Below are 6,481 nucleotides of genomic sequence, written 5' to 3' on the forward strand. Positions count from 1 at the left end.
GATCAGGAACAAAACAGGGGTGCCCACTCTCCCACTCTCACCAGTTTTATTCTAAATAGTACTGGAAGTCCTACCCAGAGCCATTAAGCAGGAAAAAGAATTTAAAGGCATCCAAATTGAAAAGTAAAAAGCAAAACCGTCACTATTTGCAGACAACATGATTTTATATATACAAAATCCTAAAGGCTCTGCCAAAAGGTGTTAGAGTTAGTAAACAAATTTGGTAAAGTTGCAGGGTATAAAATCAATATACAAAAATCTGTTGCATTTTTATATACTAACAATGACCTATCAAAAGGAGAAATTGAGAAAATGATCACATTTACAATACATTAAAAGAATAAAATATGTAGAAATAAATTTAACCAAGGAGGTAAAGACCTGAAAACCATAAGACACTGAAGAAAGAAACTGAAGATGACACCCAAAAAATGGAAAGGTATCCCATGGTCATGGATTGGAAGAGTTAATGGTTAAAATGTCCATACTACCCAAAGCAATGCACAGATTCGATACAATCCCTATCATAATTCCAAACACATTTTTTTTCACAGAAATAGAAAAAAAAATATTTAAAATTTGAATGGACCCACAAAAGATCCCAAATAGAGAAAGCAATCTTGAGAAAGAAGAACAAATCCGGAAGCATCACATTCCCAGATTTCAAACTATATTACAAAGCTATAGTAATCAAAAGAGTATGTATTGGCATTAAAAGTAGACACAGATCAGTGGAAGAGAGTACAGAGCCCAGAAATAAACTGACGCATGTATGGTCAATTCATGACAAGGGAGGCAAAGATACACAATGGGTAAAGGATGCTCTCTTCAATAAACAGTGTAGGGAAAACTGGACAGCCACAGGCAAAAAGAATGAAACAAGACCCCTTTCTTACACCATACACACAAATTAACTTAAAATGGATGAAAAATTTGGCCAGTCCTCCATTTTCACTTATTCCTACCTTACACTGTGTCTGACATCCCCAAGTCTGGAGAATCCCAGGTTAATTTTCTCCAGGGCACAGTCTCCCATCCCTGACTGAGGTGTGGGTGGGAGCACAGTACTGTGTATGGGGTGGGGGTAGTTGCTAGCAGAAAGGAGCAGGAAAGGGCACATGGAGGCCTGAGCAGCTCATGTTCAGGGTTTCGATCTGCTCCCGCATCAAGGCCTGAGACTCACACCTGTCGTTCTGGGTGCCTGGTTCCTCAAAGGCTGACAGCTGCAGGTTCTGGAGGAGGACTGGCCACCTCTCATGCTCTTGTACCCCTTTGCCCACCAGTGCACACCCTCACTTGCAGCTAATTGCTAAATCTTTACCATTTTCCTCTTTGCTTTCCATCTTTCAAAAACTGATTAAATCTTTCATTTGCTGAAGTCTCCTCTTCTTATCTCCTAATTCCTTTCCTGTCATCTTAGGGAAACCTCTGGATGTCAGAGATTTGGTTAGAAGTCCCTTTGGCTATGTTTGAGCTATTAGGTAGTCTGGCCTGTGGGGAGATCACCTCAGTTTCTGCTTTGAAGGTTTCTCCTCTTATAGTAATAACAAAATGTTGCCCATCTTTCTGTTGACCACTGCTGGTAAAAAGGACTCTCTCTTTCACCAAACTTTAGTCAGACTTCTCTGAACCCTCTTCTGAACTCAGCCTTGACCTTGGCCGCAATCCTGTCCTCAGCTTGCCTAGCCAGTTCTTAGCAAGAATCATGTTAGGTCAGGTTAGCAGTAATCCCCTATCCTTGATGCTCCTCTTGGTGATTTTCCATCCATGGACCCCTCACTTTGCTCCTTGGCTATAACAAATCCTCACTCATCCTTCTTATACTCAGGGTTGAGCTCCATCTTTCTGCTCTACTGCAACAGTCTTGGATAAAGTCTTCCTTACCATTTCAGCAAGTGCCAAAATAACTTTTTTCTCTAACACCAGTGATTGAGAAGCAGTGTTTAATCAGGGACTAAAATGGGAACTGGAACGTTGGTTTTTGCCTCATAAGCACTTGGCTTGGCCTATGTAGCATAGGAGGTGATTTTCTGGGGCATGTTTCTTTCAAACTGTGAGCTGCAACCCATTAGTATAGTGAAATCAGTTGCTAAGTCACAACCAACATTTCAAAAGTGAAATCAAGCAGAATTGGCAAACACCACTGGGCACTGCCTGTAGTTGGGGGAGGTGTTGACTCATGAAACCTTTGTTTCAGTTCATGTGTCTGGGTATTGGGTCAAGGTGTCAATATATTCTGACTGGAAACTGGGAAAATCTGAAAGCCATTGGTTCTAGGAAGTAGCTTTGAACCTTTTGCTTTTTTTTCTAAGAACAGCTCTGCCAGTCAGACTGACACTATCATCTCAACCTTAGTGGGGATGGATTTAGCAAGGTAAGTTCTCAGCCACCAGTGCTAATATACTGATTTCTCAGTCTCTTTTTTACTGTAATCTTTTCAGCATTATCCTTTGGTTAAGGCATTTTCCTAACTTTGTCTTGCTTAAGAAGGCCAGGATACATGAGAAGAACTTCATTTCTGAAGGTGATGAGTAGACAGTGAGAGAAGCACACCATGTCAGTACCAAACAGATTAAAAGCAATAGCTAAACTGACGCCCACATTTCTGTTTGGAGTAAAATGAAGCCTTTGTGAATAATCTGTATTTTAAATTATTAGCTCTTGGGAACCTAAGAAAGGAGCATCTGATTCAACTTTTTATTACCTCTTGGCAGGTGGTAGACATTGAGTAATAAAGGATTCGTGGCAAGATTTAATGCTTGGAATCACAATATAAGTAAAACTAATTCTACAGAAGGACGATAGACCATTGGAGGTGCTGTGGCTGGCAATTCTGCCCATTGCTTCTATGCCTTGAGCGGTTGTGATTTTAACTGGTCCACACCCAGACCCTTCACAATTTTGTTTTGGGTAGGGAGAGAACTCAACCACTGGATACTCTAGAGGGTACACATGAGAGGTGGGTCACCCAAGGTTCAGGTGAGCCCTATGTGGAAAGTTAGTGAACCTCAAGGATCTTTTGGGAACCCTGAGACAGGACTTTTTGATCAGTCAAGAAATGGGGATCCATGTTAGCTTGGTTGTCTACCAAGAGCTGAAAGTAGTTGATTTTGCTACTAAATAGAAGAGTTGAATTTGGTGGGGATTTGTATTAACTTGATCCTTTTGTTTAATGCTGAGTAGTCATTTGGTGAACTCATATAGATAAAACATCAGATTTTGAAGCAGACTTGATTCATCCGTGTCAAAAAAAAAAAAAAAAAAAGGCATATCAAGCCCAGAACTATAACTTAAAACACTTTACTTAAAGAAACAAAACACCTGAAAAGAAAAAAGAAAAAGAAAAGAAAATAACTGGACAAAGAAATAAAAAAAATCTAGTATATGGAACAGACACATTTAAGTAAGAATTAGCCCAGGGGACTTATTTTTAATATAAGAATGCTCCTCCTTGCTTTCTAACCAGCCATCAAGTCTCTCAGTCCTTTCCTTCTTTCCCTTCCTTCAACTGAGTTAAATTTGGATGCTAAGGAAACCATGTGATAACTTTATTTTTGAATTCTTCTGTTTGGTTAAAATGGTGGGAAAGTAAGTGACTCTTAAAAAGCTAGCTGCCAGGGGAAACATTTATGGATTAGAAGAAGCCAGTCTTGCTCTGTGGTTGCCCATTGTGTAAATGTCTACATTCTTTTTTTAATTGTTATTTAATTATTTATTATTCAGTATTTGTTTTACAGCCAAAGCTCCCTGGAAGAGGAAATTCCTTTCCTGCAGAGCTCTCCAGGAGAAGCAGAGAAAGATCTTAGTGCTCAGAGATTAGCTGGGATTGCTCTGGAGGCATGTGATGATGGTCATAATAGCACCAAGGAATGACATACTGTTGATTTGCTCTCAGGCACAGTACCAAGCATTTGACCTGAATTATTCAATCCACACACCAGTCACATGAGACAGGTGTTTTTAGTTGTCTCCATTGTACAGATGAAGAAACTGAGGTGGAGTGGGGTTAAACCACTTGTCAGGATCAGTACCAGCATTGGATCCCTGCAGCCTGACCTGGGGTCCTCGGCTCTGACCAACTTGGTGATGTTGTCTCCTCCTGGAAGTTCTTACTGATCACTTATAGACAGATCAGGGATTTCTTTATGGCAAGGTATATACAAAGGAAAGTGCCGATAGTCTTTTTATTTTTAAAACCTTCAAAGAAAGCAGAAAAGTTAGAAGCAGAAACAGAAGAAAAAAAGATTTAGATCAAGTAGTAATTATTCAATAACTCAAGTTTAGAAAGATACTAGATTTGGGGCACCTGGGTGGCTCAGTCGGTTAAGTGTCCGACTTCAGCTCAGGTCATGATCTCAGTTTGTGAGTTTGAGCCCCGCAACGGGCTCTGTGCTGACAGCTCAGAACCTGGAGCCTGCTTTGGATTCTGTCTCATTCTCCTCTGCCCCTCCCCCACTTTGTGCTCTGTCTCTCTCAGTCTCTCAAAAATAAATAAAAATGTAAAAAAAAATAAAAAAAAAGGTACTAGATTGTATGTGATTTTTTGTATTTCTTTTTTTTTTTTTCAACGTTTTTGATTTATTTTTGGGACAGAGAGAGACAGAGCATGAACGGGAGAGGGGCAGAGAGAGAGGGAAACACAGAATCGGAAACAGGCTCCAGGCTCTGAGCCATCAGCCCAGAGCCTGACGCGGGGCTCGAACTCACGGACCGCGAGATCGTGACCTGGCTGAAGTCGGACGCTTAACCGGCTGCGCCACCCAGGCGCCCCTGTATTTCTTTAAATGATCCTTTAAGCGATTTGCAGTGTCTCTCCTCTAATAAATAGACTTCGAGCAATTACATCATTTACACTAATATTTATAATTCTTGTAGTGGCTTCATGGTTTCTTTGTCCTCTTTTCTGTCAGACTATCTTGCAAGGTCCACCTGCATAGCCTCACATTTGCCCACATTTCTTCTAATGACAAAGACGTGACTAGGGATAGAAGTCACAGAAAGCCATTGGACAAAGGCCAACATCACTGCCTTGGAAATTGCTTTCAGTCTGGGCCCTCTCTCTGGCTGTTCTCTTCCTAATTATTTTTACTCTATCTTTAACATGTGATGCCTTCATTCATTCAATGCTCCTGTGTTTGATGGTCCCAGGTACTAAGGTGACTGCTCTTCAGATCACTTCTGTTGTGTTTGGGGGCAAAGGAGAGGGGAAATGACCTTTTTCATGGCAAGAATATTTCAGGTAGAGCTGGCAGGAAATCCATTAGTCAAATTGTGGTTAGTGTCATGGACCTTAAACTTCACCAAAATGAAGGGGCACTTTTTATATCAGCTCTTCTGTTTTTGTAGCCAGGATAGGACCACCACTATGCCCCATTGTTTTTTTGCCACATGTTATACATAACAAGAGAGGGCACAGAGTTGGTTGTTTTTTTTTTTTTTTTTTTTTTTTCATGATGAAAGGGAAGAGTAAAAGAAGATAATCAAAGGGACAGGAATAGACCCTTCAAGCAGAATTTTCCTTCTGTAACATAAAGGAAGTTTTTTAGACCTAAACTTTTTAAATAAGAGACTGATGCTCTCTTCTATCATTATCAGAAACAATATTATTAGTTATGTATTAGAAAATAATTGCACAACTTTACGATGTATCAAAATCATGGGGCTGACATTTTTCTCCCTGAATTTTATTTTATTTTGTTTTTATTTTTTTAATGTTTATTTATTTTTGAAAGAGAGAGAGAAAGAGAGAGAGAGAACATGACCAGGAGAGGGGCAGAGAGAGAGAGAGAGAGGGAGACAGAATCTGATGCAGGCTCCAGACTCTGAGCTGTCAGCACAGAGCCTGATGCGGGGCTTGAACTCATGAACTGCGAGATCATGACCTGAGCTGAAGTCGGATGCTTAACCGACCAAGCCACCCAGGTGCCCTGAATTTTATTTTTTAAGGTCAGAATTTGCTTCCAGCACCTAAAATCCTCCACTGCTGATATGGATAATGAAATTGTGTAATTGGAAGAAAATTTCGTATGTTTTGAGTAACTTGTCAGCTCCTTTTTGAGTAGTTGAAATGTTTGGTTTAGTTGAGTGTTTCTGATCCCCTGTAACATTAGTCTCCGGCAAATCTGCAGTCACTTCTGAAGGAGGAAAATGCAAGGCTTGTGTGAAATTAGTTTGTGGGTAATGGGTAGCATACGAGACATGACTTAAAAGATGGTAGGGACCCGGGAGGCTGGGAGGCAGGGGTGGGGTGAAATTACTGACAAGAGACACGATAGTCCTTTATAAAAAAAGCATCTGAAGAATTTGGCTTATTCATCATTTTATCTAGCATCTGCTGTCTGGAGCAGTGATTCCAAATTCCCGACCCATTAGGAGCTGAAGCACCCTGTTGCTGTTAGCTTGAAAATATAATTCCTTTCTCTCTCTCTTCTTAAAAATCATACATCCATTAAAAAAAAAAAAACTAAAGCAAATTTGAATT

General features: G+C 40.2%; 1 long non-coding RNA gene across 1 annotated transcript in view; it reads left to right on the forward strand.

The window, feature by feature from the left end:
* Positions 1-4,361, forward strand: part of LOC121020501 (uncharacterized) — a 48,731-nt gene extending 44,370 nt beyond the window's left edge. The window contains exons 3-4 of the long non-coding RNA XR_005786164.1: positions 2,318-2,374; positions 3,738-4,361. This is a non-coding gene — a long non-coding RNA (uncharacterized LOC121020501). The remainder of the gene's footprint in view (positions 1-2,317; positions 2,375-3,737) is intronic.
* Positions 4,362-6,481: the final 2,120 nt, after the last annotated feature.

Source organism: Herpailurus yagouaroundi, unplaced genomic scaffold (genome assembly GCF_014898765.1).
Source record: "Herpailurus yagouaroundi ecotype Mexico unplaced genomic scaffold, PumYag 250, whole genome shotgun sequence".
Classification (NCBI taxonomy): Eukaryota; Metazoa; Chordata; class Mammalia; order Carnivora; family Felidae; genus Herpailurus; species Herpailurus yagouaroundi.